At 47.7% G+C, this 9,460-nt stretch overlaps 1 pseudogene; it reads left to right on the top strand.

The window, feature by feature from the left end:
- The first annotated feature begins 4,856 nt into the window (after nucleotides 1-4,856).
- LOC111731749 lies at nucleotides 4,857-4,975 on the top strand (annotated as a pseudogene).
- The last annotated feature ends 4,485 nt before the right edge of the window (nucleotides 4,976-9,460 follow it).

Here is a 9,460-nt window from a genome sequence, read left to right as displayed (position 1 = left end):
CTGCTCTGTCCACGCTGGGTTTTGGGCCAGTAAGAGCCAGCAGCCTTGGGAAATCTTCTGATGATGACAGAGAAGAGTCCAGGCCACCCCCTGGGTATTCTGCCTTTGACCTTGGCACTGTCACAGGCAGAGGGCACCTCAGCTCCTGCTGAGTGAGAGGCGGTCTGGGTAGGAGCCTGAAAGGGGTTGAGCTGTGCCTGGGAAGAGCACAATGAAAGGCTCTTTCTTAATGTCATTTGGCAGTTAGGCTGTTGAAAGAGGTGGTGAAGGTTTGTGGGCCAGGCACGAGTTCAGGTCTGGGCTTCGGCATTTATGAACTGTTGATTTTGGGAAAATCACTGCCCTTCTCTGAGCTTCATTTGCCAAATGGGGATAATGAGACCTACATTAGAAAGAGGTAGAGAGTGGCCCAAGGCAAGACTGGAGAGGAAGGCAGGGCCGGCTCGCTTAGGGCCTGTAGGCCCCGATAAGGTGCGGGTTTTACCCCGATTTCGACATGAGAGAGCTGTTGGAGCAGCGATGTCCAGTAGAACTTTCTGTGATGATGGAAACATTCTGTGTCCGAGCCGTACGGTATAGTAGCCACTACCCACATGTTGCCTGCTGCACACCTGGAATGTGGCTAGAGTGACTATGGAACTGGCATTTTAGTTTTATTTAATTTTAATAACTAAATTTAAATTCAGATAGCCACCTGGGATTAATGCCTCCTGTATTGGATCTACCACTAGAGGGCAGCACTTCCTAAAGGACCCTTGCTTTGGTGCTTCCTGAAACCCCCTGCCCAAGTGTTGCTTGTAGCTAAAGCTCAGCCAGCCTTGGGGGAACAGCCAGAAGAATGATCTCTGCTGAGCTTCATCTTCTTTGCCTGAGATGAAGAAAAGAGGGACGTATGGCTGCTCTGTAAGCAAATGAAAGTCCAAGAGAAAAATCCTTATTTATTGGTCTCTGCAGAAGTCAGGCTCTGGGCTGCTCTGTCTGCTTTATTCTGAAACCTAATTCAGCAAGAGATAAAATGAGAGAAGAACAGCCTTGAACTTGGAGTCACAAGATTCAAGTCTGAAGCCCTGCTCAGCTGCCAGCCTGCCATGTGTCCTGGGCAAGTTGCTTGGCATCTCTGGGCGTCAGTGTCCTTTTCTGTGACATGCCATTATAGGAATGATGACAGTATGCCATCTCTATTGACTGTAGTGCAAGGAGCTTTGTCCACGTGACCTCATCATCTCTGGATGACAATATCCTCAATTTGCAGTTGAGACTACTGAGTCCCTGCCTGCAGAGGCCGTTCACCCAGATCACCAAGCCTTGGGGTGGCAGTCAGGACTTGAACCCTAGTCTGTCTGATTCCAGAGTCTGTGCTCTGTCCGCCTCATCACGCCAGCTCGCGTGGTCCCTTTACCTCTTCGGTGGTGGGAATGGAGGTGGCGGTGACCTTGAAGAAGAGTGCAAACTTGGGTTTCCTCCAGGGACAGTGACCGGCTTACTGTCACTGCCCAGGGACCTGAATCCCTGGGCCTCAGTGTCCTCATCTGAAAAATGGGAATAATTTTATAGTCAGCTTCAAAAGCTTGTTTTCAAGGTTAAATGAGAATTTGATGGTGTAAGTGTCTTGCACAGGGAGCAGTTGATCAATGTTTAAAATGCATTACTCATTCAGACAGAGGAGGCCTGAGTGGTCAGGGAGGCATGGTGGAGAGGGTGGTGCTGCAGCCTGCGAAGGCCCCGGGGGTTTACGGTGATGCTGGGGAGGGGACCGCAGGTTGGGCTTGGGGTGAGGAAAGACAGCAGGGTGGGGAAGCAGTCTCCGGAGTATGGCAGAGGACCCTCGTAGCGGAAGCCGGGTGAGGCAGCACATGGGAAGTGCTCAGTAAATATTTTGTTTTGTGTTCTCGAGCCCAGCACACGAAACAATCACAGAGACTGAACATCATTCATTTTTCACTCCAGTTTCAGGGGGACAATACCCGATGATCCACATACACTATTGTGGCGACATCTGGTCCCCAGGCTCTGTTCCTGGGGGTGGGGCCCATGTCCTCTTCTCGTGAGTGTGGTGCAGTATTTCTGGCCTCTGTTGTTGCTCTGTCATGTTGTCCCTTCCATCCTCTTCTTCCTAAGTTCCCACTTTCTCCCGAGTTGAGCCCTGAGTGGGGTTTTCTGTTGTTTCCTCGCTGGCTGGTGGCGGGGAAGCCTTGATGCTGAAGGTGGAGGAGGGATGTGGAGTGTGGGGGTGTGTGAGAACTCTCGGGTGTGCCTGCTTGCACGCCGAGGTGGTTAACATCTGGCTAGCATTTCTCACAAACCTCGTTGTGATGAAGAGGATCTGTCTCCCTTCCCCTTGAGTAGAGTAAAAAAGTGTTCTTACTGTTAAGTGAAACTTGGGGGTCGAGGGTGGGGTGGGCAGTGCCTGGCTGCAGGAAAGGGAACGGTGACGAACTCCTTCTGTAAGGCATGACTTGGTCAACTACCTGATGGAGGATGGGGCTGAGACCTCGCCCAACTGCCCGTGGGAAGCAGGGGTCCCTGCGGGCCTCACAGGAGCCCACGTCTACTCGGGGAGAGTCAGCTCCAGCTCCCGGCCTCTCCTGGGCTTTAGACAGTCATCATTCGTGAGACATCCTGGTGTCCATCTGACACCTGCTCCACAGGGGAGAGCTCACACACTCAGCCTAGTGAGGAGCTCAGGGACAATTCCATTCACCCCTTCCTCACGGGGAAAATGTGGCCCAGTGAGTCAGGGACCTCTGCACAGCTTCACACTTGAGTTGGGACAGGGCCAGGGCTCCTGTGTGCTGTTCCTGTACCCAAGCTGATCTCCTGCCCCACCCTCAACATATCTGTGGGATCTAACAACTTCCTGACTACTCCTACCCCCTGTGCTAAAGCAACCGCCTCTGGGGAGCATGGTGAGCGTAGAGAAGTTGTGTGGATTTGCTTGCCCAGGGTTGCACAGCCTGGAGTGCATCAGCTCTGGGCCTGGCATTGGGGTCCTGGGACAGTGTCCTACCCTATTCCCTTTTCTAATCCCAGGTGGTGTTCGTTCCCTCCTTGCCGGGCGGGACCCCTCCTCTCCCTGTGTCCTTCAGCTGCTGGGGCTTCCAGCCGCCTGCACCATCTCTTCTGTGCACAGAAAAGAAAAGAAACAAGTTGTTTGGGGGACGTGGATGCTTGGGTTTTATGCCTTTAATCTCTCTCTCTCTCTGAACAACATCTTAAGGATTTGAAGAGGGAAAACAGCCACGGAGAGGTTTTTCTTTCCAAGAAATGATATTTTTCTCCACTCTCCTCTTTTTCAGTTTAGGAGACTGGGAGCTGGGAATTAGTTTGTACTCAGAAAAGATAAGAATAAGGCTTGGCTTTCTGCTAGGCAGTGATCAAGCGTGACCTTGAACTAGGGAACAGAATACCAGAGGTAGCGATTGATTGATCCATTCATTCATTGAAATATTATTGAGTGTCATAATGTGCCAAGCAGCATGAGGGATGCAACAGGGAGCAAAATACAGTCCCGGTCTCTTCCGAGGAGTCTTCTGTGTAAAAGCCGGACTTGACTTTACCAATCCATCTTTCCCTCTGTTGTCAGAGAGATTGTCCTAAAACACAAACCCAGTCACAACAGGTGCTCGCTTAAAACCTTTCAGATCTATCTGTTAATAATGTAGGGCAGGGGAAGTACAAAGTCTTCACCAGAGCCTGCCATGCTCTTGTGACCTATCCTCTTCACCTACCCTCCGCTCCCCCTCCATCTCATCTCTCCCTGGCCCCCACCTTCTTCATCCAGGATAGTCTACTCTGTTCATCCCCAGACTCTCCATGCTAACAAGTGGTCCCTTCCGACCAACTCAGGACTCTGTGCTAGAGAATTTACAATGTCCTACTCTAGCTCTGTCCAATAGAAATATAATGTGTACCATGTATTCAAAATTTTCTAGTAGCTGCTTTTAAAAAGGTAAAAAGGAATCAATAATATTTATTTAACTTAGTCTATCAAAAATATTATCAACATGTAACCAATGTAAAATTTATCAATGAGATATTTTACTTTTTTTGAAGTACATCCGAAATTCAGTGTGTATTTCATACGTATAGTACGTCTCAATTCGGATGTTAATATTTCATTGGAAATATTTGATTAGTAGATTTCATAAAAAATAAAATGAAATGTTTAGTTCCTTAGTTTTACTCGCCACATCGCGAATGCTCGATTGCCACATGTAGCTAATAGCTACCATTTTGGACTGCGCAGTCTGTGCTGCTCTACCCAGGACTGTTCATGCTTTCATCCAGGATGGTCCATGCCCCTCTTTCTCAACAGCAGCACTTTGGACTTTTTGGATGGATAATTCATTGCTGGGGTGTGAGGGTGGCTGTCCTGTTCATTGTAGGCTATTTAGCAGCATCCTTGGCCTTTTCCCACTAGGTGTCAGTGCACCACCCACCTTAAGTTGTGACAATGAAAAACACCATCAGACATTGACAATGTCCCCTGGAAGGCAAAATCACCCCCAAATGAGAACCACCGATCCACACTGTCCGTGATGGCAAATCCAGGACAGTCTGTACTCTGCATCCTGGGACTACATGTGGCGTCGCATTCAGCGGTCGATGCTGTTCAGTCCAGAACTACTCTCGCTGTCAAATCCAGGAGCTCTAGCTTGTCCGGTTCGAGCCTGTCCCTATTGGTCAACTGAGTTCTACATGGGATTCCTCACCCTGCTCCATCTGGGGTGATCTACACCAGAAGTCAGGAATTACTGCCTCAAGAACAGAACTAGATTTGCAGTTTGGTTTTATATGGCTTACAAAATGGTTAAGCATTTTTGAGTTAATTGCCAGCATTTTAAAATCAGGAAATTTTCTACGGCCATGCCACCCTGAACAAGCCCAATCCTGTCTGATCTCAGAAGCTAAGCAGGGTCGGGCCTGGTTAGTACTTAGATGAGAGACCACCTAGGAAGACCAGGTGCTGTGGGTGTAAAAAATAAAAAAATAAGGGATTGTAAGCTGACAAGGTCCTTGCAATCTGTGAGGTCAGCCAAGGGTTGCTTCAATAAAAATAAAAAAATAAAATCAGGAAATTTCACATAAAAATCTGGATTTCTGCTTGGAAAGCTCTGCCTCGCTGAGGCCCCATTCCCACTGAACAACTCTCAGTTGGAACTGAGTCCTAATTGCTACCCTAAGTCAGGGCATGTGCTCTCTCCACTGTGTGTGCACGATGTCCCCCCTCAACTCATGTCACATAATAGTGACACCTGCCTGAGCCCTCTAGGAATTTGAGTCTGTGACCACAGGTCACACAAGTCTGCACAGACATCAGTCCGGTCTGGTCTAGGAGTGAGCTCTCAAGCCTGTGCATTAGAATCAGCCATTCAGCTTCTGAAATATAGGGGTTTGCAGGCCCATGTCAGACTTTGTGAAGCAGGAATGTGGGGGTGGGAGAGAGGATGATGTGTGTTTTTAAAAAGTTTCACAGTTGAGTCTGGTGCTACCTTGATTTACATGTAATCAATATTAAAAATGTGATGACATTTGTCTGGATGGACCACCCATGTAGATTGTCCATAGTAGAGCTGGCTTTCTGGAGTGATCTTGGGTCTCCAGCTGGGCTTTGCGGCTGCTCATAGGCTCCTGGCGTCATTGTCCAGCAAGGCAGCCTCTGAGCTTGGACATTGCTTTGCTGACCCAGACAACTACAGAGGCCATAGTTTGTGGATTGAATTGGGCAAACAGTTGCCTGCCCTGAGCGTGGCCTGTCCCTGAATCCAGCTCTGGTCTGCATAGTCTGTATTCTTCGAGGGCCCATGGACCAGGAGGCTGATTCGGATCTTCACCGTGGTGGATATTGGGGTGCTTGTCCCAGGCCCCTCCTTCAGGGCTCACACACCCATCAGTCAGCTGCTGAGTATATCAGTTCATGGCTGTATCACTCACTGGGAATTGCCCTCTGCTGGTGGGAACTTTCTCATGCAACATTATGCTCCTGCTAGATAAAAGTCTGTGGCCACTGATATGTGTGATGTCAAGGTCTGCCTCCTTGTCTCAATTTGGGGGCTTCCCAGCTCCAGAGCTCTTGTAGGATTGGCTGAGGCCTCCATTGCTGTTGCATTGCAATCAGCTTTCCCCTCCGCTCAGCCCGACCTCGCCTTCCTCTTTTTCTTACAGGTATACTTCCCAGGGACTCTCCTTAATATAATCTTCCTGTGAACAAATATCCATCTCAGAGTTTGTTTCCAGGAAACCCACTGTAAGACAGCCATCTTCTTGACAGTTCTTTGCTAAGACCTGACATCTTTTTAGTACCAACAGAATCATCCTAGAACATCTGGGTCTTTTTATGGCTGAAAATTCCATTGAGAAATGGGCTCTCCAGCTGTGGCTCATGGCTGAGCACCTGCCATTTGCTGAGCAAGTCCTTGGATCATTCGGATACTGTTGTGGCCACGTCAGATGTTGATATAAAACAAGGGGAGGCAGTGAGAAGTACATTCCATTTAAATAATCAAACGAAATCCAAATGCCTGTACACCACAGCTGTTCAGGAGGAAACTGCTCCAGCTCCTTGGTTTACTGCAACGGTGGGCCTTCTCTCTTTTCCAAACCTGTGTTTGTCTTCTGGCTTTCAACTGGATGTGCAAAACCTAGGTTGCTGCCTTCTGGTTGACCAGCCCAAACTGGAAAGACGTGTCTTGTGGCCGGCTGAGCCCTTTACGTTATCCCTCCCACCAACCACCTGAGTTCTGTTTCCAAAAACCATGTCTGGCGTGGCTAGTCCCCTGCTCAACAGATCCTGTGGATGCCCTCTCATCTTCAGAATGACATTCAAGTTCTTTGATCTCAGATTCTCGGCCAGCCATGACCAGGTCCCTGTATGATTCCTCAATTTCTTCTCAAGCCATTTCTTCTCAAGCATTGCAAGATCCAGCCAAACCAAATTACCTAAACTTTTCTTGAAAACTCCCTCCTGGTTTGTATCTAGGTGTCAGTGGATGTGCTGTTTCCTCTACCTAGAAATCTCTCTGTACTTTGTGTCTACTCATCTGTCAAAACCCTCTTTGAATGTCACCTCCTCCAGGAAGTCCGCCCTCACTGGTCCAGACAGAATTAATATCTATACTCTCCGGGCTTCCACTGTATCGAAAGCCCTTTCTTGGAAAAGCACTAGTCTCATGCCCTCGATGTCTGCTTTTTGATGGGGGACGATGGACAGTTGTCCAAGTTGACCAGTGGTAAGAGGCAGAGTCTGCATGGCCTGTTTTTTTATCCTTTGACTTGGAGAGTAGGTCCCATATTCCAGTGGAGAGAGACACTCCCTTTAAAAGCCAGGCATTTGGAAGTTTTAAATGAAAAACTTACATCCCGCCCCAGGTGCCTGTGCCTGAGAGCTGTCTCAGGTGTCTATTTCCCTCTGGCCTACATTCTGCTCTTCTGTTTGTCCCAGATGTTTTTGCTCTGGGACAGTGTTGAATTACAGCAGTAGAAGGCATTTAGAGATCTCATGTTAAAATAGAATTTGAACAATTCAGGAAGAAAGGCCCACATCTCACCTTTCCCCCAGCCTTTGTCAGAGAGCTTCAGGGCAGTGAGGTGTAGAGCTGTCCCAAATCTTTATTTCTCTCCTTCCCAGGGAGTTGAGTGGAGCCCCTAGCCTGGAAGCAGGCAGTCTGATTACGTTTCCGCCACCTCACTCCAAGCTCTTCCCCAAAGTCTCTGATCTAAGGCAAATTTGAACCCAGACACTGCTTGACCCCCTCAAGGCATGGAGGACATCCTGTGGCCACTATATCTCCTAACTTTTTATTTAACAAGCACCTATATAATGCTTACTATCTGCCAGTACTTTTCTGAGCACTTTATATAGCATCACATCTTGTTCTCACTAGGGAAGCAGATCTGAGTGCAGGATGTTCATGAAGGAGGAGGGATTTCCTGGGACACTTAGGGAAGAAAGAGGTAGAAAGCAAGGTTGGGCTGAGGGTCAGCCAGCCCCATAGGAAGCTCTGGAGCTGGGATGGTCTTCTAGTTGCCCAACTGGGCACCAGGGCACCAGGCCTTTTACTCGCACATCAATCAGTCTGCCCCTGGGAGGACTTGTGACCTTGGCCAAGGCAGATTTCTGTAGCCGAGGCAATCTCCCCAAGAGGGCTGGCAACAGGCCCAGCTGTTGGGGGAATAAGGCTTTCTGAAGTGAGAGGCGCCCCACAGCACCCGGAACTCATATACTATCTCATTTAGTTTTCACAATCTAGTGAAATTAGTATTATTATTGTCCCTATTTTCCAAATGAGGAAACTGAGGCTCAGAGAAGTTAGCATACTTTGCCCAGCGCCGTGTGGCTTATGCAGGGCAGAGCTGGGACTCCAGCCCTGGGCTTTGTCTTACTTCAGTTGCCCCCAAACCGTCTCAAGGTCAGGAGTTCTGAAAGGGGCCCTGGGAGTGCTTCCCAGTCGCTATGTGGAATTAAAAATTATAAACTCTAAACACTTTCAAATCAGACTTGATTAAAACTAAGTCGAGGCCAGAGGCAAGCTTCAGCAGCAGGTGCTTTGAGAGGGAGCAAGCACTTCTGAGAATACAAAACCCAGGATGAACCATTAGCCTTTGTTTAGATAAAAGAGAGAAATGCAGCAAATATTTACATACCAGTTACCGTGAAATTCAAGTTAAATCCGTATTTATTTTGTATCTTGTCATCATAAAGTTGATTTTCGGTCCAAGTGTATTTCCTAAGGGGACAAGGAGCAATCCTGAAATATTGAAAGGTTTATTTTAATAGTTCCAAGGACTGTAGACTTTTATATTTGAGACGATGAATATTTGTTATAGGAAACCAAATTTGTTAGCATGTTTGTAGAAAATGGTTTGTTCACTTAAAGTTGTAATCTACAATTTTTATAAGAGCTTGACTTTATTCACCAACTCTGAAAATGAGCCCATATAGATCTCACAGATGTAGCTCTAATGAACCCAATCCACACAAAAACTGTCTTCAGTCTCAATGAGGAATACAAATAAAGCCATTCATCCTTCTAGGAAGACTATTTTGCAAGACAAATACATATATGACTGTCAACTGAAAACTTTAAAACATTGTATAGGACTGTAACAGAAAACTTTAAAACCCAGGGCAGAGCCTTGATTGTTCCACAAAAAACTGTTGCAGGCCCTCTGGAATGGGGGTCGTCTTTCTGACTGGCGACCTGCTCAGCTGTGAACCGCAGTGCCAGGTTCAACCCCAGCATCTTCGTCAATTGTATTCTTAAGGTGGTTCGGCCTTGGGGTCATAGGGGTTGAACTGTGTCCCTGTGCCCCCTAAAAGGAGAGAGATTGGTTTCTTAACCCTCAGCACCCCAGAATGTGACTTTATTTGGAGATCAAGTTTTTGCAGAGGTTGTCAATTTAAAATGAGTTCGTTAGGGTGGGTCCCAATCCAACATGACTGGTGTCCTTGTGAAAAGAG

Source organism: Pteropus vampyrus, unplaced genomic scaffold (assembly GCF_000151845.1).
Source record: "Pteropus vampyrus isolate Shadow unplaced genomic scaffold, Pvam_2.0 Scaffold394, whole genome shotgun sequence".
Classification (NCBI taxonomy): domain Eukaryota; kingdom Metazoa; phylum Chordata; class Mammalia; order Chiroptera; family Pteropodidae; genus Pteropus; species Pteropus vampyrus.
Note: the sequence above shows the minus strand (reverse complement) of the source record. Positions and strands in the feature narration are given on the sequence as shown.